Source organism: Eublepharis macularius, chromosome 13 (assembly GCF_028583425.1).
Source record: "Eublepharis macularius isolate TG4126 chromosome 13, MPM_Emac_v1.0, whole genome shotgun sequence".
In the NCBI taxonomy this organism is placed as follows: Eukaryota; Metazoa; Chordata; class Lepidosauria; order Squamata; family Eublepharidae; genus Eublepharis; species Eublepharis macularius.
In genome coordinates, this window is record NC_072802.1 from 36622233 (window position 1) to 36649357 (window position 27125).

Genomic DNA, 27125 nt, shown 5'->3' on the forward strand with positions numbered 1-27125 from the left:
AGGTCTTCAGGAGACATATCGACCAGCTACGGCAGAGGTGGTCAGAGCGGGAGCAAGGGCAGAACAGAGACTTTTTGCCTTGCACCACTGGTACAGGGACTGAGCCAGCTGCGGTACCCGAGGACTGCAGGGACTCTCCAACTGAGGAAAACCGAGACCGGCCTACACCACTGAGCGGGGCAGAAGCTTCCATGAGTGAGAGGAGCTCCTCTGCTGAGGGGGCAGAGCCTGTCATGGACACTGAGACACCAGTCAGTGGGCCTGCGAATACAGGAGGATTGTGTTGGTCCTAGAGGTTCGCCTTCCCCCAGCATACATTGGCGACTTTTATTGGAACAGGGTATCCCAAGCTTAGGGGGGAGGGGTGTTATGTATTGACTTAGCTTCCATCCAAGCTAAGGCTCCTGAAGTCTTCATTACTATTGGTCGTTTCATGCTGGAAGCAGCCAATCAGTTCTGTATAATAAAGACCAATCACAGTACTGTAAATAAATTACTTTGTATATAGTTAATTCAAACTAAGGATTCCAGTAATGTGTGTCTATTGGTTGTTTCTTGAAAAGGGGTGTGGCTTGTGTGTATATATTTGGCTCCTGTTGAGCCTGTCTCTGTCTGTCTGCTTCCAGTCTTCAATAAAGCTGTTACTATGAGCTGAAATCTCAATACTTAATACTAAATACTATACAACAGCTGAGGAAATATCACGAAATATGTGCCATGTGTCAAACTGTGCTCCATTCTCCTTGCAAAAGAGAGGGAAGGTAGGGGGAGAGAGAAGGAAAGAGAGTATTGTGTAGTGCATGGTTTTATCACCTCAGAATGTCACTTAATACCTTTTAATACGAAACAGGGCTTTAAAGCCCTGTATCATAATTCAGTGGAACATCCCTTATCTTTCTCGATAGCAAATCTCTAGTACCAACTACATGTTATTGTGTCTTAGGGATTGACATTTTGCATGAGCATGCTGATTTTCTCTTCAAGGCCTAGACAATTGGCGCTTTAGACGCAGAGACACTTAAGCCAACAATGGCTTCTCGCACTCCGAGGTATTCCTGAAATTGCCAACGTGAATTTCATTCTTTGCTCCCCCCCAATCCAACGATACTGAGAGCAAGCAGGGTTTTATAAATAAAATAAAGTAAAATAAAATAAAAATATCAAATGAGACAGCCTACTTCCCCTCCCTTGTACTGTCAGACTGATTGAGGAGCCAAGTCAAAACAACTGTTTGTACTAGGAAGCCGAAAAAATGCGTTTGGAGATTGAGGACTTCAAAGTGCAATTTCATGTACTTTGCCTGCTTAACTGAAGAATGGTGGTTTTTATTGCTGCTGCTGTTTTTTGCTGTTTCATATTGTATATTTTCATTTTATATAGACATGAGAGACATTGGAATATTTGTTGAGGGGTGGCATTAAAAAAAATCCTTGTGAGCAACAGTCTGATGCAGCTAATCCAGAGTTTACCCTGGCCTCAGTGATACCATCAGAAGTGAATCACTGAAGGCCGAAAGTGATACCAGCACAGGAAAAATGAGATGACATCATGACAGGAGACTTTAAAAGGGTTCATTATGTGCACTTGGCTCTCAGCAGAGGTTCTGGTGGCAAAAATCCTGGGGCATCCTAGACAGTGGAGATTGCCTGCCCTCAGAAAGAGTGAACTTTCTAGAAGCATTGGGCCAAGGGAGAACTCAAGACTGTCCTCTAAAGAAACTGGATATGGGTTTTTCTACAGGCACCCCAGCATGAGGTAACCCAGGGTACTCTAGCAACCCAAGGAGGAAGAGGACAACCTTATTCCCACATGTTTAAGGAACATGAGTTTGGGAACATTCCTTGCTTATAATAGGGTAAACTTCCAGCGTCCTCAAGAGCGCCAAGGTTGAGCCATGTGCTGAAGGCTGGGGCTGTGCCCTCTGAGGCCACAAGGAGGGATACCTTCAGAGGTCACTTTCTTAAATAATAAATAAAATTGTTCATCATGTGGTTGGACCGTTTCATTTGCATAAAGGTGCATGTGTACCCATTTTTATTAGGCAAGGAACTGGAAATACTTGTAGCTAGGCAGCTCTTAGCTGGACTATCAAAGCTAAGGAACTAGAGCTCTATGTGGAACTAACTACCTTATATTCTCCACAGATTCTGAGGTATACTTCCATTTCATCTATTTGAGGAAGCCTCTCATCTCTTCTTGCCTGGCTAACATTTCTGGATGCCTCTGTGGTCTGTTTACTTCTTCCCCTCCTCAGCTTTTCTTGCCGTGACTTAGCATACCACCCTTTGGTCCTTTGCCAAAGACTGCCACCACTCCAGTCTTGAGATCTGGCCTGCCCTGGGGCTTCACAACCCTCTGCCATACTGTTGCCAGATCTCAGGCTTTGTCCCTGAAACTCAGGTTTGGGGGCTCACTCTCATGGTCATCAGCTAGTCCACACATTTCATGGCTTCTTTCTGTCCATACCTGCTTGAGGTAATTATTGCACATGTAGACTGGAGACAAGAAGAGGACCATCTACTCTCATACATTTTCTCCCATACATTCCTGCCCAGGACTTAAGATCACAGGGAGAGGCCCTGTCCTGATTGTCCCACCAACCAAAGCAGCTCAGTTGGTGGATACATGGGAGAGGGCCTTTTCGGTGGCAGTCTCAAGATTGTGGAACAATCTCCTCAGGGAGGTGCACCTGGCCCCCTCACTCTCTAGCTTCAGGAGGCAGCTGAAGACTTGTTTTATTTAGGACTGCTTTTTAACGTATTTTGAACTGTGTTTTAATATAAATTGTAAACCACCATGTGCACCTTTGGAGGAAAGGTGGCTAATAAATATGTTAATGAATTAATTAATTAGAGGCAATAATCTGGTACTAATAGCCAAACAGCATTAGTTAACTGCCATGCTGCTTTGTGTGTGAACACATAAAGCTGCCTTCTGTTCAGTCAGACCACTAGTCTATCAAGGTCAGTACTGTCTACTCTGACTGGCAGCTCCTCTTCAGGGTCTCAGATAAAGATCTTTCACATCACCTTTTAATAACATTAATAATAATAATAATAATAATAATAATAATAATAATAATAATAATATTCGATTTATATACCGCCCTTCAGGACGACTTAACACCCACTCAGAGTGGTTTACAAAGTGTGTTATTATTATCCTCACAACAATCACCTGTGAGGTGGGTGGGGCTGAAAGAGCTCTAAAGAGTTGCAACAGACCCAAGGTCACCCGGGTGGGAAGTGGAGGAGTGAGGAATCAAACCTGGCTCTCCAGATTAGAGTCCTGCTGCTCTTAACCCCTACACTAAACTGGCTTTTACTGGCAGCAGCTCTCCATGGTGTTAGGTCTTTCACATCACCTGATCCTTTTTTTTTCATGGCAACACTAGGGATTTAACCTGTGACCTTCTGTATGCAAAACAGATGTTCTCCCACTGAACCATAGCCCCACATGGCTCACTGTGTGCATGGGGTGAACAGTCCATTTCTTCAAAGCCACATGATTACGACAACATTTGTACACAGATACATATAGTACAATTCCTAGCGGGGTGTTGAAGTACTACCCTTAGTATTGCTGTTTAATGTGACATCCTCAGGCCCTACATCATGACATCACCAGGTCTAATCCCATGGCTGGCTGAGTTCGGAATACTTCTAGCCATTGTCAGAGGCTGGTCTTGCCCAGGACTGCAGACAGAGCATTTGAGACCCAGTATGCGCAAAGTATCAGGTCTATGAACAGCATTATGAACGTAGCCAGAAATGAACTTGCTTACCACTGGCTCCCCCATCCCCCACCCCAAAGAATTTAATTGCTGCTTGGTAAACGTGTTGGTGCTTCCATGAATCTTGTAATTCAGAAGTAGTACAAACAACAACAAAACCACTATTTGTGTATTGCAACACTTTCTGTGCTTGTGAGGAGGAGGGGAAGCAAATATAGCATATTCAGTATTCATGGAACATTCCGACACGTTTTCAGCAGTAGATATTTTTAACTCTCTCTCCATACGTAAAATGTACAAATACACAAAAGGAGGTCTTAATTGGCCCATTTTATGCACCAAGGAATAATGGTCTTAAATGGGTTGAAGAGAATGCCACATTTATCTCTCCAGTGAGGGGAAATTTGATGATTCAGATACTAAGAAGCCAGGAGAATACAGTCACAAGTGGAATATATAGTACTCCTTTTCAATATATTATGTATTCCATTCCTGCTACAGCCCCCTAAAGGCAAAAGTAGAAAAAAAAGGCAAAATCTAAATGTTTCATTCCTGTTCAACATAAGTCATCTTTTCCCCTTCATCCCCTTGGTTTCTTTTTAAATCTTTTTTCCCAAAAAATTGTGATTCACAAGCCTTCCAGATGGTTGTTTTAACAAGTATAGTAAACTTTCAACTATAAGAATCACCTTAAGTAGTCTTTTTTCCTCTCAAAGAAGGCAGCCCAAGGGAGGCTCCCATTTGAAACTCAAGAGTAAAGAGAATATTACAATTTATTACAATTTTTCCAGGGCGCTCCTATTGAACTTAGTATTTCTGAAAAAAAGATTTTTAAAAACAATTTCTATATTTAAATGTGCATACATTTATCTATCTATCACATTGGCCGAATCCACACTACCGTTGTTCTTGCGTCAGTTTTTCACTTCTGCAGCGCCATTCCTTCATCTGTTCACATGCATCGTCTCCAAAGCCGTCATTAATTCGCCATGGCGTCGCCACAGCCCATTGCACTTTCGCCGCGGGTTATCTTTTGATGAATAACTGCCCTCCATTGAATTCCGAGCCTCTCTTGACCCGCCTCCCAATTAAGGAGTAATTCTCCGCCTTTGTCCCCACCCCTTTTTTTAAAAAATAAGAGTACCGTGTCGATATGGCGACATCTCATCATATTAATCTCATTTTAAAAAAACGGGCAGACCTCAAATATCAGAGGAACAATTTCATATGTTAATTCAATTTATATATTGGGGGGGGCATCCACATGATACTGAAATCATGGCTCATGTTACGCCCCGACACGGACTGTGCCGACAAGTTAGGCACAGATTTCAATTTTCCAAAGACAAAATGAAGCTCTGCTGTGGGATGCTGCTGTAGGTGATCGTGACTGCTCACCCATTCCTGGATGATTTCAACCAGCATGCAGGCTGTGATGTTCCAAGCGCTCATCGTAAGTGTCTCGGGTGATTTTTTAAAATATATTATCTTAATGGTGTCGTTGTACCATTGAACCAGGATGCTTACTTGTCGATATAGCGTCAATTTGTCCTTTTTAAAAAAAAAAAAAAACCGCGGAGCCGTTCGGGTTTTTCCCGCCCCTTTACCCGTCTTTTTGAAAGGGGATGTGATCAACGGATTGCGCAGGAGAAGCGCTATTCAAAGGGTGATGTGGACAAACAAGCGAAGAATGCGCAATAACAGATGGAGCAATCATTGCACAAGAAAAGCGGGAGCTAAGGTAGTGTGGAATCGGCCATTGTTATACAAGGAGCTCAGAACAGCAAACAGTATTCTCTCCTTCCTCACTTTTATCTTCACAACAATATGGTGAGGTAGGTTAAGGTGAGAGAGAGAACGCGACTGGGCCAAGGTTAGCAAAATGAGCTTCACAGTAGAATATGAACCGAACTCGCCTCTGCCAGAGTTCAGTCCAGCCTCCTCACCACTATACCACACTGACTATGAATTAAAAATGGATTCTCTTAGCTTTTAAATGAGAACATTCATTTCCACTCTTAGCTGGTAAGAAGTAGCAGGGAGAGTGTCGGGATCTAATAAGAGGAAATGTTCAACATGTACTTGCTATTCAAAATGGTAGCTATGGATCCAGCTCATCTGTCAAAAAGGCCTAGTATGACGATATGACCTTGCCTCATATCAAATCAGACCAGGATCCATCTGGTCTACTGTGACCAGTAGCAGCAGCTCTTAAAGGTTTCAAGCAGAGGGAGGTCTTTCCTACATCTCATATCAGAGACCCTTTAACTGTGTCTACTAGGGAATGGAACATGGGAGGATCTACTCAGTTTGAGGCTACAGTTTTTATGGGGTGAAGAATTTATTTTCCCAAAATGTAGTTTTTTAGACATCATTCTATTCTCTCCCCCCCCCCTTTTAAAAGCAGGATTTTTCTTTCCTTTCTCTTTGAAGGTAAATAACAACAACAACTGATCTTATATACTGCTCTTCTACACAGATTAGATCCCTGCTCAGAGTGGTGAACAAAGTCAGTGTTATTATTATCCCCACAGTATAGCTGGGGAGCTGGGGCTGAAAGGTGTGGCTTACCCAAGGCTGCCTGCTGAGCTCATGGCAGTAATGGGATTTGAATCAACAGAGTACTGATTTGTAGCCCAACCACTTAACCACTATGGTATAGCAAGGTACTCTTTTGCAACTTTAGCCCTTGCAGTTATTTTATACTAGCAACAAAGGCCATTGTGGGAAAAAATACAACGAGCTCTAGAAAGGGGAGGGCAGGCGGGCAGGCATTGCCGCCTGCTCCGCACCTGATCCCAGCTGGGTGAAGAGGGGGCCAGGCATTGCCTCCTGCTCTGAGCCTGATCCCAGCTGGGTGAAGGCGGAGAGGCGGACATTGCTGCCTGCTCTGCTCCTGATCCTGGCCGGGTGAATGCGGGGAGTGGGCATTGCCCCCTGCTCCGCGCCTGATCCTGGCCAGGTGAAGGCGAGAGGCAGGCATTGCCGCCTGCTCTGCGCCTGATCCTGGTCAGGGCTTCCTGGTGCAGCATGCTCTTTGGAGGGACAGGCTGCCTCACCTGGGCTTCCCGCTGCTGCAGCGCCCTCTGGAGGTGCACCAGGGTAAGAAGTAAATTGTCTGGGATATGGCTTGCCTTTTATATAATGGGATTACACATCGCAGGGCAGTGCATTAGCAGGAAGATAGGAAGGCTTGGGAAAAATTGTCTGCCTCTGAGCATCTACAGAATGAAATTCTGAAATTTTTGCAGAACCTCCCTTCCAGCCCTCCTCTCTTGGAATTTATCTTTGATCAAAAAGGAATTGACTAGAAACTGGTTCCAAATTCCTAAAAAGAAAGAAAGTAATGGATTGTAGGATTTCAGGGAGAAACTGCATAAAGAGGAATTAAGAGGATTTCTCTTAACAACCCTACTTGAGACCTACCACTGAGTGGCAGCCCTTCCAGAACATACCCAAATCCTGAGCTAGCTATGTTGCTACTATTCTTTGTCCCATTTCACATCCCATCAACATTCTCCTCTGTCAAATCCCAGTTCCTCATCCACGTTTGACCTCTATTCTAAACTCTTGTAATTCTTCCTTTTAGAAGACTCTCCCCTTCAAAACTGGAAGATCGCATTTCTGCTTCAAAAAATGTCATAGCTGCCCATAGTTAACCACTGAGGCATAGCAAGAGGTTATAGATTACCATATCTTGTTTTTTAAGTATTTTTGCTCTGTTATAATATACTCTTATGTTTATTCTACTGTCTTCTGTGTTTATATGAGTTCTTACCCATCCAGCTTGTGCAAGTAGGTTTGTAAGTCAAAACAAATGTAATAAATAAGTCAACAATGCACAAAGCCAAGGGCATATAATGAAGAAGGCATGCTCTCAGCTGATTGCTAAGTTCCCAAGAGGGTACGTGAAGGGAGTAATTTAAAAGAGGCTCTTCTCTCACTACTGGCTTTGCAATATCCAGATGACAACATTCTCCAGATTAGCATATTGATTATGAGAGAATCCAAATGCCTTTCACCTAGCTATTAAAACCACAAGCTGTGGTTTCTGGGCGATTCTCTCTCTCCAGCTAACATTTCCATTATAACCACCTTTGCTGTATGGATAGACAGTGAGAGGTCCCAGTAGAGTCAAAACCAAAGATTCTGGAAGGATAACCTATAACTCACTGCCCCATCAAGGCAGATTGCCAGAGAAGTGAGTAGTTTATTTGCCTCCTTCCATATTGTTCAGCCCCCCAGTTAAGATCCTTCACTCTCTCTGCCCCTGCCTGAAGAGGTAAGGCAGGTGATGACCAGAGACAGGGTTTTTTTCAGTGGTGTTACTTTGCCTTTGGAACGGTCTCTCCTTTGAGAATCACCTGGCACCTACAGTACTTTCTTTTAGGTGACAAGCCAAAAAAAATTCTCTTTACTCAGGCTTTTAAACAAGGGGTTTCTTTTCAGTTGTTTCATAGCCTATACTTACCATGAAGCCAGTTTTATTAATATTATTTCTAACTGCTATGTTTGTTTTATATGCTTTTATGTCCCGGGGCTATTTCAGTGCTTAGTTTTTTTTTAAAAAAATGGTGTGTGTTTATTGATTTGTTTTTATTTATTTGTTCTACTGGTTTGGCTGTTTTGTTGACTTGTTTTATGATGTGACTAAACTGAACTCGTTATTGGTATTGTTTTTAGTTGAGCTTCCAGATACAAATTTATATACAAATTTACCAAAATTAAACAAGTGCCTCTGTGCTATATTCCAACAACACCAACACAGATGGCCAGAGAGTGGTACTGTAGGCTACAAGTTTAACAGGGGTCAGGTGATAATAGCACCCCCAAGGGATGCATCTGACTGTATATAAATAAACCTGCTGACTCTGGATTGGTTCAAGTGCAGGCTGCTCTCAGGTTGCATGTCTTCCCTAGGGTTGTGAACTCCAGTTTAGGAAATTCCTGGAGACTTGGGGGTGGAGCCTGGTAAGGTTGGAGTTTGGGGAGGAGAAGCAGCCGTACAGAGATGTGATGCCATGGTACAGTCCACCCTCTGAGCTGCCATTTTCCCCAGGCGAACTGATCTCTGTAGTCTGAAGATGAGTTGTAATTCCAGGAGATCAGGCCTCAATTGAAGGTTGGCAACTCTCGTCCCCCTACCTGCCCAGCCACTACCTGACTTGCCTCCAGACTGCCAGTCTTGCCAGGGAGTGGGAAATAGTAGCCATGTCATTCCAGTCATCCAAGTTCACTCACATAATAACAGTGTGCACTGCTCTTTTAGATAGATTAGTGGCTACTCAGAGTGGAGAACAAAATCAGGGTTATTATTATAATGCCCACAATACAGCTGGAGAGATGGGGCTGAGAGGAGTGGCTTACCCAAGGCCAGCTGCTAAGCTCAGGGCAGCAGTGGGATTACAAACCAGCAGAATTCTGATTCATAGTCCAACCACTTTATCACTGTGCTATAGCAGCTCTCATATTACTAGTGTCCCCATTCTCATGCTACTCTGAAGCGGATCCCATGCCTACGAAGGCCTAACAACAGAAGCAGCCCTAAGAAAACGGCAATATATTGTACCAATGATCTTTTTATTTTTTGAAAAATATGAAAATGCTGGATAGCCTCTCTCTTCCACTACATGCATTCAGACTTAAGACCTTTTACGCACAGGTTATTTGCTCCCCACTCGGCCCTATACTGTGTGGGATGTTTTTTTCTGATTTATGCGCAACATTCAATACCGTCACTGTAGATCCCGATAGTATCCTGAGGTTTGCCCAAGTTTAGTGGATGCTTTTCCTGTGACTTTTTCCTCAATGTAATAACATGCCAGGTCTGTCTTCCATGTAGATGTTTACATTCACTTTTCCTTCATCTGCCCTAGACCCATCTGCTGTGCTATGATTGATTTGTTTGGCTCCTCTGCCCCTTTCCTCCTCCTCTCTTTTCCCTCCCCTTTCCTGCCCTCTCTCTCTCTTCTTTCAGATTCCAGGATTTTTTTTTAAAGGCTTCAGCTCCTTGTAGACTCAGAGCAGAACCACAAGTGACAAAAGGCACAGATTGGACACCTGTCAGCTTCCCTCAAGTTTTGATGGGAAATGTAGGCATCCTGATCTTGCAGCTTCTCTCTCTGACTGCTGTCCAATGGACTTTTCAACTATCACTTGTCCAACATTCCGCCAAGCTGCCTACATTTCCCATCAAAACTTGAGGGAAGCTGACAAGTGTCCAATCTGTGCCTTTTGTCACTTGTGGTTCTGCTCTCAGTCATTCCATCACATCCCACAGTCCTTTCGACTTGTTTTGGCCATCCTGAGAAATGTCTCTCTGCTCAGTGCTTACATCCTATCTATACACATGTAATCTAAAGGTTTCTAGATGACTCGAAACCCAAGTCATTTCTGCCACACAGTGTAATTATAGATCACTCTGCTTACAATTACAACAATTAGGATCACCCAGAGCAAAAAATGCAAAACGGATTATCAAGGCTCAGGCAGCACCTGTGCCATGAGGAGATCCCACAAGATTTCACAACAGATTCTAGCTTTAGTGGCCAGGAAGATACTGCCTTAATGTTGCAGAACAAGATGGTCTCAGCAAGACCTGTATATGCTACAGCTGCTGGAGGGCAGAAAAAGCACTAGTGGGTATAAAAGTGTTATAGTCATTATGGAGTTCAGCCATTTTTTTAAAAAAATTCTAATTCTTAGGGATTCAAAAAGATGATTGAAACAGGCAGGGCTCCCAAGGGCCGAATCCCAGCATGGCACTGAAGGGCAGGGTGTTTTGGCACTCGGTAAAGCTGGATAGCCAAAACCAGGTAAGAGGGCTGCGGGACAACTGGGTTTACAGAACAAGCAGCATGTGAAATTTTTAAAAAATGATGCAATGCTAGCTAGTGGAAGGGCAGAGAAGAAGAGCGATTCTAAGGTGGGATGTTGGTGATTGGTTGCTTTATTAGTTTAACAGTTATGCAAAACAAATTTGTGCAATGAGGCAAGCATTTTCAGAGGATTTTTCTTCCAGTTAGAATGCTTTCCCCAATAGGGGTAGGGAACTGTTCAGACAATTAACACTAGAGAGAAATCCGATACCAAGGCAAAGGTGCATCATGCACCAAACAAAAACAGGCCCAATAAATGAGCTTTCACTTCTGAAAAGATCAGGAGCAAAGCAAGAGTGAGAAAAGGGCCTTATGCTTTGAGAGAAAGAAAGTAGCCTTTTCAATTCTGCTCTCCACGAAGACAGAAAATCTCCAACAAAAATATAAGGAGGATATGCCAGTGCGGTTGGGAATGTTGATTCTGCTGATTCCAGAAGACATTTATTCTGTTTTGTTTTCTCCCGAGGGTAGTTCAGGTTGCTCGGATTTCTGAATTTACACTAGCAGAAGCTAGACTTCAAGGTATACGCCCTGCCAAGCAACTAAGAGCTTCTAGGGCTGGTGTGCAGGGAAAAATGGAGCATCCCATTCCCATTTATTAGACACACAGTTTCAGTTTCAGATTTGACATTAGCTGAGCATCATTGTCTCCCCCCGCCCACTTCTTTCCCCAAATGGAAGTTAGTCCTTGCATTAACTTGCACTTGACGGAGTTAAGAGAGAGAGAGAGAGAGAGAGAGAGAGAGGCTAGAAGAGAGGAGAATAATCAGCAGGTAATATTTCCCTTCCTTCCAGCCGACAGCAAAGCTTCATGAAGTGTACAGGGTTCAGTTATTCCCAAAGCAATCTTTTGTTACTGACAGTTCTGTGTGCAACGCTATGGTTTGTGGCTCTGCTTTGCCCATGGCAAGTCAGGTAGGAGCCTCGAGCATCTGTAATTTAAAATTCAGCTATGCTCCATCAGGTAGCCTTACCCGCAACAGCATCCATTTCTGTTTTTTTTTTATTTTACAGACATACACAAGCAGGGTTTTTTTTTGTTTTTAAATGCAATTTTTCCCCTTCTTGGCCCCCGAGAGTTAACTCTGAAGCTCTCCCCCCAACTTCAGGCCTTAAAGTAAGAGGCGCACATCCCATATATTGCTTTGTGAATCTTTGAGCCCACCTTTGGGACTGGCAGTGCTAGGGGCTGTTGTAGGCTTCGCATCTGCATGGCTAGATTTTGTACTCTAGCCTCTTACCAGAATAAAAACATTTCTCAGTTGAAGTTTCTCTCCGCCTCAGTGGGTTTGAAGAGGCTCATTAGACATCGGCAAAGAACCTCTAAGTAATTCCATAACCAAGTAAAGCAGCTGACTTCAGTGTGGAGGCTCAACCCTGTCACAAAATGGTAGTAAAAAGAGCAACTTGAGCATGTACAAAGTGCATTTCATTATGCCTGTAAAACAGCAGGGATTACAGGAAAGAACAGCTAATCAGCTTCCTTTTCAATCCCAACTCTTCTCAGTTTCTGCACAGACTTATTCCAAGGGTTGACAAGTAGCCTGAGAATGATAATTGGCAGACCATAAAGGTTTAATCCAAGATTTAAATCTGTGGAGCTGAATCGAAAATATTAAAGATGGCCTTTCTTCTAGTGTGTTTGTTTTTTATTTAGCAAACTGTAAACCCCCACAATTCCTTCAATGTCCTCAAACTAAACTATTATACTAAGGTGATCGCAATATACACATTCAACCAATGAACATCCTTTGTCCTTTGATTTTTTAAAAAAATGACTGTTTAATAACTTCTGGTTTATGAATAATTATTTAAAGATGAACTGCAGGGCTGCCTCAAGATATTTTTGTTTTAAGGTGTTAACCCCCAGGAGCAAAATATATACATGCCACATCATGTACAGGGAGGAATGCCCCCCTCCCCATTCCATGCCTTTATTGCTGTTTCTCTCTGAGAGCTGAATTTAACTCCTCCTTAAGTCTGTTTTAACTAAAATGATTTCTAAAATGAACTCTGCAATTGGATCGTGCTTGTTGGTTGCAGATTTTAGTTCATAAAGTCTGTTTGCATCTTCTCCTTCTTTACCATGAGCAGTGAACACATTTGCATGGATAAAACACCAAATAAGCAATGATCCAACCTGGAGGTGATAGTGTGTGTGTGTGTGTGTGTGTGTGTGTGTGTGTGTGTGTTTAATGCAGTACATCAGCACACATCAGCACAAACCCACCAAAAACAAATCAAGATACAGCTGTACATATAATCGCATAAATATTTTTTGGCTTCAGGTGAATACATGCACATTAATAAAGGGGTTGGAGCATATGCAGTTTAGCTGAAGGTACGAAAAGCTGCACATACACATCATTCTGTAGAAAATAAAAAAAAATTAAAAATGGAACAATGGAGAATAGCAAAAAATCACTCAAAAAGAAAAGGAAGTAACTTGGAACTGAAATTTCCAGGGAGAAATTTGGAGGAGGGGGATTTGGGGGAAGCATTCCTAATAATGCAAACATACATGAATTTGGGAGCACTTGGCTACATCCATCACATGCAAGACTGGTTCCAATCCTTTCCTGATGGCTGCTCAGGTGTACACAGAAGTATGGATCACACTGAAAGTGGCATATGAATGTATTTTGTACCTGAATATCTTATCAGAATACAAAAACCATATTTGAAGCATCCCTTCATCCCAATGGGATTTAAGAGATTCATTATCCAAAACAAAAATTGTCTAACAGCTCAGCAACAAAGAGTAGGTGCCGATGCCTATGTAGTTGCTACGACTGGAGAATACCAAGACAAGAAATTGCACAACTGTGTGTAACAAGCCAGCGACAGGCAGAGATTTTAATTCTCCTCTTGGCGTCTTGCCGGCAGACTTCTTTACAAAGTAAATATTTAGCATCAAGAGAAACTGCCTGACAACAATTTACAAGAGTTTCCAAGTATTGTAGATTAGATTTACCTTAAACCATTTGACAGAATCGAGTTGACATTTCTGAGCGTTAAACTTCTCTGGAGACACCTGTGCCTAGTTCCCCACTAATGCCACAGACCAATTTCAGCCTTCACTTACACAGACACAAGTTCCATCAAGGATGTGTAAGATGCTCTTCTGCAACAGGACACAGTTTGGCAGTGTGTACAATTTATTTAACACTGAGCCAGAAAATTGCCATTTCTCCCCAAGAAAACAGAGTGACAATAACTCTTCCTTCAAAGCAACTTTCCAAATCTGATTTTGTATTGCTAATTAAAGATTGAAATTTACTTAAATTATTGGGTGGGTTGTCTAGAAGAAATGCTGTGATTAAATATCGATAAATATTAAGACCAACAACAACCGTAATAAAAATAAACACACTTCACTTTTCAGACAACAGTATTCCATAGACAGAAATATTGGCACCACCCTCAGGCTTACAAAGCAAAAACAACACATTAGACAGACACACAAAAAAAGGAAGGAGAGTAGAAGATAGAGGAGAAAGCTCAATTTGACATATAAAGCTTGTTACATAAAGCATATAAAGTTTGTTACATGCATATAAAGCATGTAATACTGTCCAGTGTTATTAATGGGTCAGTGGGGAAAATATAGTGAGGCACAGTGATTGGTTGAAACATCTGGGCACATGTGCAGGCGCCAAAATGGGCAATCACACAGCCTTTAAACATACATACACACACAATTCAGTTTCTCTGCACTGGATGGCATACAGCTGGATAACATGCAGACCTCATGATCTGAGGTGGCATGGGGCAACACAGAAGTTCTTCCCTGTAATATTTTACCTCTAAAGGATCATTCACATGCAGAAGTCATCACTGGGTGCTACTTCACTGATTTTATCAAGATTTATCTCCTGCTTTTCAGTCAAATGATCTCCAAGGCAGCTAACAAAAGAGAAAGAATCCTGGCTTCAGGGGGAAGGCTACTTTTGTACAAGGCCAGCTAACATATATGTATGAACGTACAGGGCTTTTTTTCAGGGGGAACACGGGGGAACGGAGTTCCAGAACCTCTTGAAAATGGTCACATGGCTGGTGGCCCCGCCCCCTGATCTCCAGACAGAGGGGAGTTGAGATTGCCCTTGGAGGGCAATCTCAACTCCCCTCTGTCTGGAGATCAGGGGGCGGGGCCACCAGCCATGTGACCATTTTCCCAAGGGCGACCCACTGAGTTCCACCACCTCTTTTCCCAGAAAAAAAGCTCTGTGAACATATATGCCCAACCAGTTCTTTGGCTGTGCTGAAGTGCTATCCGTGAAGGGGAAATGTTGTATGTGAAGCTGCTGTCTAACTTCCCCTGGACTTCAAACAGAATCTGTCATACAACAAACCTTAAGAACATGTTTAGAATTCCCATTGGAGGGAACAGAACCTTAAAAGTGTTTAACTTTTGGCATGGTTGCCTTACATTTGCTATATGGTTCCTGAATCCTTGCAACACTCACAGGGTAGTCAATGTATGCATGACTTGGAAGCAAGCCCCGTTGTGTTCAGTGGAGGTCAGTGTTTGCAGTTGCAGCCCTACAATGCCATCCAAAGTAGATCTGTTCAAAACCCTACAGTTCAGTGGGGGCTTACTCCTTGGAATGTGCTCTTACGTCTGCATTGTAAATCGCTCTGGAAGACCCAGCATTGTGATTTTTCCATGAAAAGTCTGGCTGCACAGAACGCTCTTATTTCCAAGTCTCCCTTTTTCATAACAATATTTTATTGCATGAATAGCAAGGGTTTTCTTTCTTTTTTTATACTAAATTTCCTAACCCTTTGACATTATGAAAGTGACTAGCTTCAGTATGCATGCTGGGATATAAGAGGGCCACTTGACACATTGGACTGCCTTCTCTCTTGGAACATGCTATGGAAATTCAGATTTTTAAAATGTGGGGAGGAGTAACTCAGATCAAAGTCAAAAGAGCCAAGTAACATGCTGAAGGAAACTAGAGAAGACCAACAGCAGGGAAGATGGGAAATGGAGTTAGGTTACTAGCACTGCAATCCTCTGCAGAGTTACTCCAGTCTAAATCTCTTGGAAGTCAATGGTCTCCAACTAGAATATCTCTTCCAACAACAACAACATTCAATTTACATAACGCCGTTCAGGACAACTTAATGCCCACTCAGAGCGGTTTACAATGTACGTTACTATTATCCCCACAACAAAACACCTTGTGGGGTGGATGGGGCTGATAGAGCTCCTAGAAGCTGTGACTGACCCAAGGTCCCCCAGCTGGAGGAGTGAGGAATCAAACCCAGTTCTCCAGATTAGAGTCCCACGCTCTTAACCACTACACCAAACTGGCCGAGGATAGCACTGTAGATTACGAGTTCATCATTTCAGCACTGCCTAGAGAGTAATTGTTATTACAGATCAATGTAGGAACTATGTTAGGCTTAAGTACCTCTGCTTTAACAGTCCTCTGTTTGCACAATACTGTCTTCTAGAGACATCAGAAAAGGTGGTTGAGGTCTCAGTATGCACACATACTGCATTTAGTTAACAATCAATCAAGGATAGCAGGAAATGGACAATTTTATACAAGTATCTGGAACAAGGCATGAATGCCGGCAGGATATGATGACTGAACACACAAAGCTGCCTTACAACAAGACACAGCACTGACCATCTAGCCTAATCTACTCTAAGCAGCAGTGGATCTCTGACATCTTCAGTGGAGAGATCCTCTTGCTTTTATCTGAAGATGCCACAGATGGGACCCATCCCCTGTTCAACAGCTCAGAATGAACAGATATAAAAGTCCACTTCTGGGCCCATCAAAGACAAGGACTAGTGACTGGAACTGAGATCAGAGAGGTCCAACAAAAGCATAGAATTCACAATCAGGAGAATTCACAATCAGGAGAATGGAGAATTCACAATCAGGAGATTGGAGAATTCACAATCCCGTAGAATTCACAATCCGGAGAATGGAGATCCAAGAATTTGTTTAAAAATAATTTTGACAAATTCAAGGAGGATAGAGCAATGGCCATTAGCCATGATAGCTAAGGAGGATCTATGTGTCCAGAAGCAGTATGTATCTGATTACCAGATTCTTTGGGTTAACAGGAATTGACCATTATCAGAATAATCAGCTCTCGCTTCTCAGAGGCATCTAGCTGGTCCTAGTGGAGACAGAATACTAAACTTGATATGAAACAAACCACTGGTCCATTTAGCCCACTATTGTCTACTCCAACTAGGAGTAGCTCTTCAAATTTTCAGACAGAAGTCTTCCCTAGCCCAGCTTACCCAAGAGACATTTTGAACTGGAGATAAAAGAGATTGAACGTTGAGTCAAATGCATATATGGCATAAACTCTATTGCTGATCTCCGATGACCATCCCAGTCTGGTCCAAGAGGTCAGTTTTACAATGAGGGTCCCCAAACAATAATGAATTTCCATAAAAATGGTCCACTGTCCAAACTCCTTAAACATTCATTTGGCCTTAGGGTATAGGTGGAGGTCACATGATAGAGATCTGGTTCTGGCTGGTACCTAAATGGGAACCCCAGGAAAACCTCAGGGGACCCCATGAATCCTGCCCTGAGTTCCATGACAGAAGGACAGTTCCAAGTAGACAGGATGAATGAAATAAATAAATCAATTTGCTCTAAATTGTGAACAGTGGCCGTTTTCACATGGCTTACCTTCCCTCGGAATGACCTGGAACATCGCGCAAAAAACGCAGAAGATCGCATTTTCTCGCACGAGACTTGCACAATGTCACGCAAATCTCGCACGAGAAAACGCAATCATCCGCGGTTTTTGTGTGATCTTCCGGGTTGTTCCGAGGGAAGGAAAGCCATGTGGAAACGGCCAGTATCCCTATTCAAAAACAGTGCAGGGATGGGGAGTTTCCCCCTTCCTGCTGCTGTATGTACACACAATACCTCCACATAGCGCAGCAGAAATTTCTTCCCTTCAAGTTGTTTTTGCACAGGGAAAAAAACTTGGGAGAAAGGCAGGAGCTGTTTCTTCGGTGCTACTGGACTCTTTTTGATTTTGCTACCACAGACTAACACGGCTAACTCCTCTGCATCTGAACCCATTTGCACTCTCCATTTTTATGGAAGCCAGTCCCTGGAGCTGACATGTAGCTGCGTAGAGCAGAGGGTGGCTCCGTGGAGAACTTGAAAAAGGAGTAACATATAGAGTGACCCTATCAAATGTACCTTGAAATCATGATCTAGGAAATCCTTTTTCCTCTTCCCCAACTATTTTTATTAATTGATAAAGAGTTCTGGAGAACTCAGAAACTTGAACAATGTGTTCTGTTACTTTGGTTGGTCTTAATAAAAGATATTACATGGCTTTTGTTGTCACACAACTTCTGGCCTGCCATGCCAAATGCAGCCTATTCGCCATAGGCAGTAGATAGAAAACCTCTTGACAAACATGAATACACAGTAGTACATTTCTAATGGATTCTAGTACCTTTCTTCGTGGATTTTAGCATGTTCTAATACACATAGGTTCCAAGACGACGAACTGTGGACTGTTTTGCCAAATGTGTTCTTTTCCATCCTGTGAGGAAAAGGTGAATTGTTGACAAACACTTCCTCCATCCGATACTTCCTGTACGGGGGCTTGTGCTTTTAATAAAGAAGCAGCTGCCACTGCTGAATGATTAATCAATATCAGTAAGCTGACATCTTAAGAACTCGCTGAACTAAAGCATTTCTTTTCTTTTCCCCTCCTGCATTTACAAATAAAGTGCTCAACTATTTGACTAAAGCCTGTCAACTTGACTGGGAAAAAATATCAGAGTCCTATTTAAATGACATTTGCAGAGAATGAGATTTTATCCCGGTCACAGCTCCTTATCGCTAATAATAACATCAGATTAGTGGATTTAGGCCAGAGGAGTAGAAGTAGGGCCCTTTTTTTCTCCCCCTGCCTGAGCCTGTCTTAAAATGGCTTTTTCAATCTGTCTAACCAAGCTCTCTTCTGCCTGCATTGGCGATAATTAGATCTTAAACGGAACTTCAGTGGATACCATGTGGGACGGCACGACAAAGACTCATTGTTACTCAGTCAGCACAAAGCATTAATCAAGTCCGACCGCTTCTCCCCCAAGATCATAATACCTGGGTACTTTTTGTCCTCATCAAAAAGACATCAAGCTACCATTATGTTAATGTGTTTCAGTTCACAAAAGAGGTCTGAAGACTTCGGACTTGCCTGCATGAGGGTTTTTTTAAAATCAGGGTTCAGCACTGAAGACAGTTTCATATCCATCTAGACTGGACTGATTTTTTAAATTAACTTTGGCATCTCTTTAGATGCAGCAGAGTTGCTCAGAAGGGCAAACTTACCAAGATTAGCTGTTTTCAATAACTGGTGCAGATGAAAAGTCAGCAAACTGATGAACCTTGCTTTTGCTTCTCTTACAAATATTGTGCTCTACGAAACTTCACGGCAGCTATGTACTGTAATCAGCAAGATATAACAGCTCTACTCAGCCCCAAGTTCCATGTTTAGCAAACTCAGGCCATCAGCAAAACCAGGAGGTTTGTCAAGCCCTTGGTAGGGCACCACAAGGCTGATTGGTTGTGTTGGGCTTGATGGTTGAAAAATATTATTTATTTGGTTTTTATCCATCCTCTTCTTTCTCCAAAGAACTCATGGTGCAATGTCCCCCATCCTCATAACAATCCTGTGGGGTAGATTAGAGTGCATGAGAGGCCCAAGTGCACTCAAACTCCATGGGAAAGTGAATCCACATCTCCTTAGACCCTCTGCCAACAGTGATTCTTTTTGTGGAAAGCCCTCGCCCCTCCTTCGACAGTTCTACAGCCAGTTTTTTGATGCATTGCACAGCACACATAACCTACTTACTAATATGTGATTAAATGGTTCCGCCTCCCTTGCTAGTTCCAGTGGGGTTAAACCATTCTTGTGGATTATAGCTAGTGGCAACTATTTTCACAACTCTTTGACCAACCAACACCATGGATTTAGGAGTCCAGGAAGAGCTGTTTTTCCCTTTAAAAGGTTCACACCTTCCCAAGAAGCCCATATCCCTTTGCAAAGTTTCATCTTAACACCGAACTCATCCTTCAGATATTAGCCTGGAGTACTTCTGAGACAGCAAAGGGCAGCATACACAAACACCACTGCATTAAGATGATAGCAGAGGATTATTATAATTAAGACTTTGGCTGTTTTAATTAATAGCTCATCTTTAAATGTTCGGGGGTGGGGGGATGACAATATAAATACCAAATCCTCTTAAGAAGCATTTCTGTAGTGCATTTTGGAACTTATCAGAGCTTCAATGCTTGCCTTTTGCTTTTCATTTTAAAAGTCATTTTGCCTTTTCAACTCTTCCACTTAATGATAATTTAGCTAATAACTGACACTTCTCCCTGTTTAGTGTACATCTATGCTACAAGTTTAAAAGCAGCTTAATTGTTGTGGCTTCCTGAAAACAACCTCAGGGTCTGACGTCTGTAGAATTATTTGAGAGGCATTCCTAGCCAGCATTTCTGGTTCAAAAATGATTACCAGGAACAAACTGAGGCTGTTAGTAGCCACCGTAGGTCTCCCATTTACTTGCTCTGGGCAGGGAATTACCTGCCCTCAGCTCCAATTTACTGCTCTTGCGGAACTGAGGAGTACGAATAAAAAATGATCCCCATATTGTGACACTATACGAATTTCCCGTTCTCTGAGGGAAGGACCATAGAGATGAGGGGAGGCAGCCTAGAACATCAACCAGAAGTAACAACACATCCTTCCCAAACTCCACCCTCCCCAGGCACTCCCCCCACAAACACACACACAAATCCCATGGCATTTGCCCAGGTACTTCTGGGAATCCTAGGCCAGCCCTGGATACAGAAGTTTGTGTGTCTTCTTCCACCCCAGTCCCTGGAGGTCTAGCCAGGGCCAGAAATGTTGTGCAGAGAAGATATTGCTCTGTTGATAAGCTTCTGGCATTTTTACCAGGCTTGGCTGTTCCAGAAGCTCCATATGCCTACCAATCAGCGAGGCTAAGGAGGTATGAAAGGGCAATAGGGATGTGAATGAAAGGAGTATCTAAGGACTGAGACAGTTGGTGGTAGCTCCAACGCAAGGTTCCTGCTTCAAATCCCAGCTTCCCTTAGAGTTCAAAAACATTCCACAATAATAGTGTAGGATGTTGGGGGCATCCAGCTGGATTTTTTTGTACATCAGATGCTCCCAAGCCACCCATGTAGGGTTGCCAGGTCCAGGCTAAGAAATTCCTGGAGATTTTGGGGGTGGAGCTTGGAGAGGGCAGGGTTTGGGGAGGAGAGGGGCTTCAGAATGGTATGATGCCATAGAGTCCACCCTCCAAAGCAGCCATTTTCTCCAGGTGAACTGATATCTGTCACCTGGAGATGAGTTGTAATTCCGGGAGATCGCCAGCCACCACCGGGAGGTTGGCAACCCTACACCCATGTGATTCCTCCAAACAGGCACACAGGCTAGACTATTGTGACTGACATGTATTATGAAAAAAATCCCACTACTGGAGTCACTATCTTCCCCTCTCTCCTCACATCCAGTTTTCTAAAAATCAGCCTTGGGGGAGCAGACACCTGGACAAGCCATCAGTAAACACTGCAAGCCTGACAGCAGCTGCATCCCAAGATACGACAGGTCGTTCTTATAGAACAACCCTATTTATACATCATGCAAATCTCTTAACTGTTGTGATAGTTTCGTTATTAGCAAGTTAACCACATTTTTTAAAAAATCAGTTATTTAACAGCAAGATGAACTTTATTTATGTGTAAGAAGACAGTTTAGTTTTAAACCAGTAAATGATAAAGACATGGAATCAATTGTTGCATGCAGCTCAAAGCCTTTGTGCAGGACTCTGAAATCAACTCCGTTTGGAAATCAGAAAGCTTTTCTTGTTAGCGGCCAGCCAAAAAAATATTTAACCCAATTTGTGGTTGTCATCTTTGGAATTTGAAAATACCGCCCTTAATAGGTGGACAGGAAACGTTAAGTTAGGGTGGGTGGAGGCAATGCACAGCTTAGAGGGGTAGAGCCAAGCTGAAATCTGACTTTTAAAATATTTTAGCATTTTGTTTGCATTACGTGTTACTTTTATTCCTGCCTTTCACAGAACTCAAGGTAGCTCATGTAGAGTTTCTCAGGAGGTCTCCCATGCAGGCAGACTTATCTCTGCATAATTTTAACAAGGAAATATGCCCTCTAACCATATCCCGATACCCAATATTTTAGGATTTTCTCTGTTTCTCTTCTTCCTTCCAAATCTCCTATCTCAATTGATCAATTTAAGTGGTTTGTGATTTCTTGTGAATAAGGTTACCAACCTGAAGTTGGGGCCTGGAGTTCTACTAGAATTACAACTGATTTACAGATTTTAGGTCCCCTGAAGGAAATGACAGCTTTGGAGGCAAATGGACTCTATGGTATACCAAAGAGTATAGGAGAAACAGAAGTTCTAGAGCAATATTCTCACTGAGCTCCCTCCCGAGGCATGGACCCAGGTCACCAGGATTTTCCCAAGTCAGAGTCAGCAATCCTACTTGAGAACCCTTTAAAGGGACATGGATCTCTATCCAGAAATACAGACATACTCTTGGAATAGGTAGGGATATACATCCAAATAATTTAATCAATGTATTGGCAGTCATCATGCCAATCATATAATAATAGAACTCAAGTGGGATGAAGAGGTACATGATTGGATCTTTTTTGTTTTACTTTGTTGCTCCTTGGAGTATGATTACTTTGTGATAACTATGAATCCCTGCCATGTATGTGCGCGCACATGAACTCACACACACAACGCACACAATCCTTGTGTTTTATTATTGCTTAATTAATTACTAGATGAAACACAGTTCTGTTTCTACATCTTCATGGAGACTTGCATTTTTATGAACAGAAACGAAGTGTGTGTGCATGTGTGCGGATGTAAGTACAGACATATATATAAATAAATGGAGGAAAAATAATGACTACATACATATATTTAGTTTGATTAATCATGAAAATAAAATCTGTCATTAAGGGATTAGAGCAAAGCCATTTTACTCCTGCTGATCATGTTCAGCAATTTGAAAATTATTTTATGATCCTGATCAATGTAATTAATGAGAATGTCTGTTAATTAGTTACACTAGCAGGTGGGCCATGAAAATACTGAAGAATAACACGCGGAGTAAGATTTCCAGTTTTGCGAAACTGAAAGAAGGTAATGCATCTAACAGCTCGTTCTGGGCTGTGGCCTTTCAATTTATGCCACACTCTATGATAGCCATTTATAGATGTAATGGAGAAATCACCTACACCCCCCACCCTTTAAAGAGAAATCCCTTCACTGGCTCTCATACAAAAATCTGAGATCGGGAAACAAGATCTGTTATTCCTAAGTAATACGAGCTTCACAAACAGCATCTTGTTAATTTAGCTAATCTCAGCTGGTCCTTTTTAGCCTCCCTAGCTCCTCAGGAGAAAGGATCTTGAACAGAACACACCCCTGGGGACTGAACTTGAGAGAGAGACTAAAAGCATTAACTGCTTTGTGGTGTTGTGCTCCTAATTAGGAACACTGAGAACTTAATCACGGTTATCAACATCATGGCGGAGTACCTTGAGAGATAACGGTGGACACAGAGTTCAGCTCTTATTTTGCATGTGTGTTTCTCCAGAAAACACCAAGAGGAAAGCCTAACAGTTCTTTAGGAAGGAACTATGCATAAAGCTTAATTAGGAAGCCATCTCAAGTCTCTAGCCCATATTTTAAATCCCCTCTTTCATGCGCCACATGTTTGCCCATATGCCCATGCTTGTCCACGCAGCTTGTTCTATGGGCTATCCCTCCTCTTATCCCTCCTCTTTGCTCTTTATACCAGGAGCAGCATTCCCAGGGTCTAGTTGATGCCGTGTATCAACCCTGGCATCAGTTTTCATTGCCAGGGCTTAAAGCTGGAACATACAAAATAGGACTGAGAGATAGTGCCTCAAAGCTACTGCTGAGGAACATCACCATCTGAGCAAGATCCTTTTTCCTTTAATTTACCAGTAAAAAGTCGCTGTGTTTTCTCAGTGTTCCCAGTGGTCACAGAGCTAAGCAACAAGAGATGAATTACACAAGGAAGAGCATGTGAAGAGAGTCATAATGTTAGCCGGGAAGCTGAGTTTTAAAAGAGATCGGAAGGCTCTGTCAATTTCCCCTCTCTATAGAGCAAGGGAGATCCCTGCTCAGAGGGTTTGTTAATTTCCTCTTTGCCTCCAGAAGGCACTGTCAGGTTCACCTCCCCTTCTAGGAGGCAAGGAGGAAATTAACAAACCCTCTGAGCAGGGATCTCCCTTGCTCTGTAGAGAGGGGAAACTGACAAAGCCGATCACTTTAAAAACTCAGCTTCCTGGCTAACGTGAGCATCCTCATGTAATTTGTCTCTTGTAGCTTGGCTCACAGATTAAGGGGAAAGGGATCTTGGTCAGATGGTGATGATTCCATTACTGACTTGCACCCGTCTATCTCTTTCTTGAAACAAAGCATGGAACACTCCCTTCTCCCGGTTCACATGCTATTTCCCAAGGAGACTAATTGGGAAATATATGCTGCTCTGCTTTGGGAATTATGCAGGATGACTTGTTGTGAAAGGACCATTTTGCCTTATTCAGTTTCTAAATCGGAGTTTCCAGTTAGTAGTCATACACTTGAAAAAAGTATGATGATCCTTTTAAAAAAACAGGCTACAGGCTTTAGAGAAAATGCATCCCAAATGTCCGGATCCCAAATCCCCCACTTCAATTTGTTTCCCCCTTGTGCCTTTTGAACCTGTGGTTATTTCTGACCAGTTTCCTGTGATTTTTTCCCCATAAAGCATTCATATTTTACACTGTAATTGGTGCATCATTAAATCAGCATTAAACACAAACATATAAGTGACATATGTTGTATATACAGATGCTGTATGAAAACGCTACAGGGTGCATACTCAGTACAAACAAATTTACAAAACCAACAGTGGGGGGGAAGAGAGTCAAAATCATTAACATATAAATAAATATAAAAAGAACTGAAAGAGGGACTATTTGCTTGCCCCTGGTGTGAAATTGTGTACTGCTAAGGGGGAAATGCCTAACAGAGCTCTTCTGAAGAACAAAATAAGAATTCTACCCACTTTGAACCAAGCATGTGATAAGAAGAACCACACTGCCCCATCACACCTCAGGCCCTCAGGGTGCAAAGGAAACCATCCAGCACCAGGTTAACAAGAAATAAAAAATCTTTCCACATAGTTCTGCCAAGCGTACCTGAAGCAACGTGGCAAAATCATTCCTGTTTGTTGTCAGTAAAGAACCCCCTGCTGAGCCTGAGCGACCGATCAATTCTGAGACATGGCAGGTCAACCTCGAGGTTCTGAACTACATTGTTTGCAGAAGATTTCTAGTTATTAGAGCCAGGAGGGAGGTTAGGAAGCTCTTTCCCCTTTGAAACAGGCCACGATATTAGCAAGCGCAGAGGTAGGAGAAGAAAGTGGACTTTGAAGCGTCTAGTCAAACGGTCTATTTCAGCAGGGATCAGCTTTATTGAAATGCTCAGGGCAACCTGGCCAAGAAGCCCACAACAGTTTACTAGCCCACAATTAAATTCCAGTCAACATAACCACGCACATCAATACTGATGTCTAAAAGAGCTGGTGGGGAGGGATCTCTAGTAACAATGCACTTGCCAGGCGAACAGTCAAAATTTCACTGGCAAACATTTTCAACGACACCTGAATCATGTCTCCAAAACACCCCTAAAACTTAGAGTGTCTCTACACGAGACATCTTAATAAAAAGTTAAAGATCTTACAGTTCTTCAATTGTGGATACACATGCACTGCTAGGGAGACAGAATACACTTGAATATAAGACCATACAGAAAGTTAGTCACTTGAACGCCGCCCCGCCCCCCTAAGATATAGTGCGTAGAGAGATTCTTAATCTCACTCTGTTTTGCTCTTGATCGCTGCCCCTTTCGGCAGCAGCTTTAACGCCTTTTTTAAAAAAGGTTCTTCTTGCTGCCTTCTTGCGTGCCACCAGGGGCCAGGTAACCAGTGTGACACCACCATGCCACCACATAGCCAGTTAAGCTTGGCAGTATCCGCACACTATGAAGCCCAGTCAAAATGACAAGCTGAGGACCTGCAATTAATTATGGCGAGGAGGGGAGCTAAATGGTCAGAAATTTTCTCCACTAAATCTGGAGGGCTCTCCAGGATTGTTTAAGCTCTTAAATTCCAGCTTCCCCATCTCCCCTCACAAATGGCTCCCTACTGCACTCAACATTCTAAGCATGCTCAGTCCACAGTTCCATATCACACACACAGAGACAGAGCCTGGAATACTCTTTCCCCCTCACTTTCCTTTTCCCTACTAAGCCATGATGCTCTAGCGTGTCTTGACAAGGATGTGGGGGAAATCCCTTTACAGGGCTAAAAACAAGGGATGGCATGTGGCAATGAGTGGCCCTGTGCCAAACTTAGCTTCACCCCACCCCCACCCCGCCCCATGGTAGGCTATGGATTCAACCCCCAGATGGGTGCTCCACCTATAACCACCCACAGTTTCTTCTTGAAACAGGTGAAAAACAAGGTCCCCCCCCCTCTTTCAGTTTCAAAGGGACAGTCCTGGAACACCATGAGCCATGTCCAGAATGCCCATGACATCATGTGGATTTTCCCCTTTAATCCAGAGGCTTCTTGTATTCCATACAGGGTGAAAAAAATATGGAAGCAACCATGCTGCACTTATTCCTAGGTTGGGCCAGGCCAATCCCTAATTCAAAAAAACATTGTTCAGATTAAAGAGACCTGAGAATTTATAAGACCACGTGAAACCTCATTGTCACCTGACTATTGCTGAGATGGAAGATACACTACATTGGTGGCATTTCAGCACAGTAGAGAGTCCAGAAATTTCTTCTCCTGGCAGTAGCATTGTTATGTGGAGTGCAATTTCTTTTTCTGAAATTTACTTTATTAGATGTGGCCATTGATTCCTCTAATTCTCTTTTTTTCTGTTTTAAACAAGGGATTTCTCTTTCATTTCTCTTTGGTTTCTCTTTCAGAAGATTTGACTTCGAAGAGCAATCAATGACTAGGGTTGCCAGGTCTCAATACTCACCCGGTGGAAGGGGGGATGGACTTGACACTCATCTGTCTGATGAACCTTGCATGTCCCAAGCGAAGTACGGGAGCACTCTTGCAGCTAGCACAATGACATCACTTCTGGAAGTAATGTCATTGCATCTGTTGGGAACACGTGTGCTGCATACACACCTGGGGTTCCTGCCGGTGGCAGACGATCATGGGTACCTTGAAAATGGTCACTGGTCACCAGCGACCAGCCGGGAAGCGGGCAAACTGCTGGAAGGTTGCTCGCCACCAACAGGCACCTGGGATCTCTATGACCCCTTTTGTAACTTCAGCCCTTGCCGTTGTTCCATGTTACATACCACAGGGAGGCACTCTATCAGGAGCCTAGGA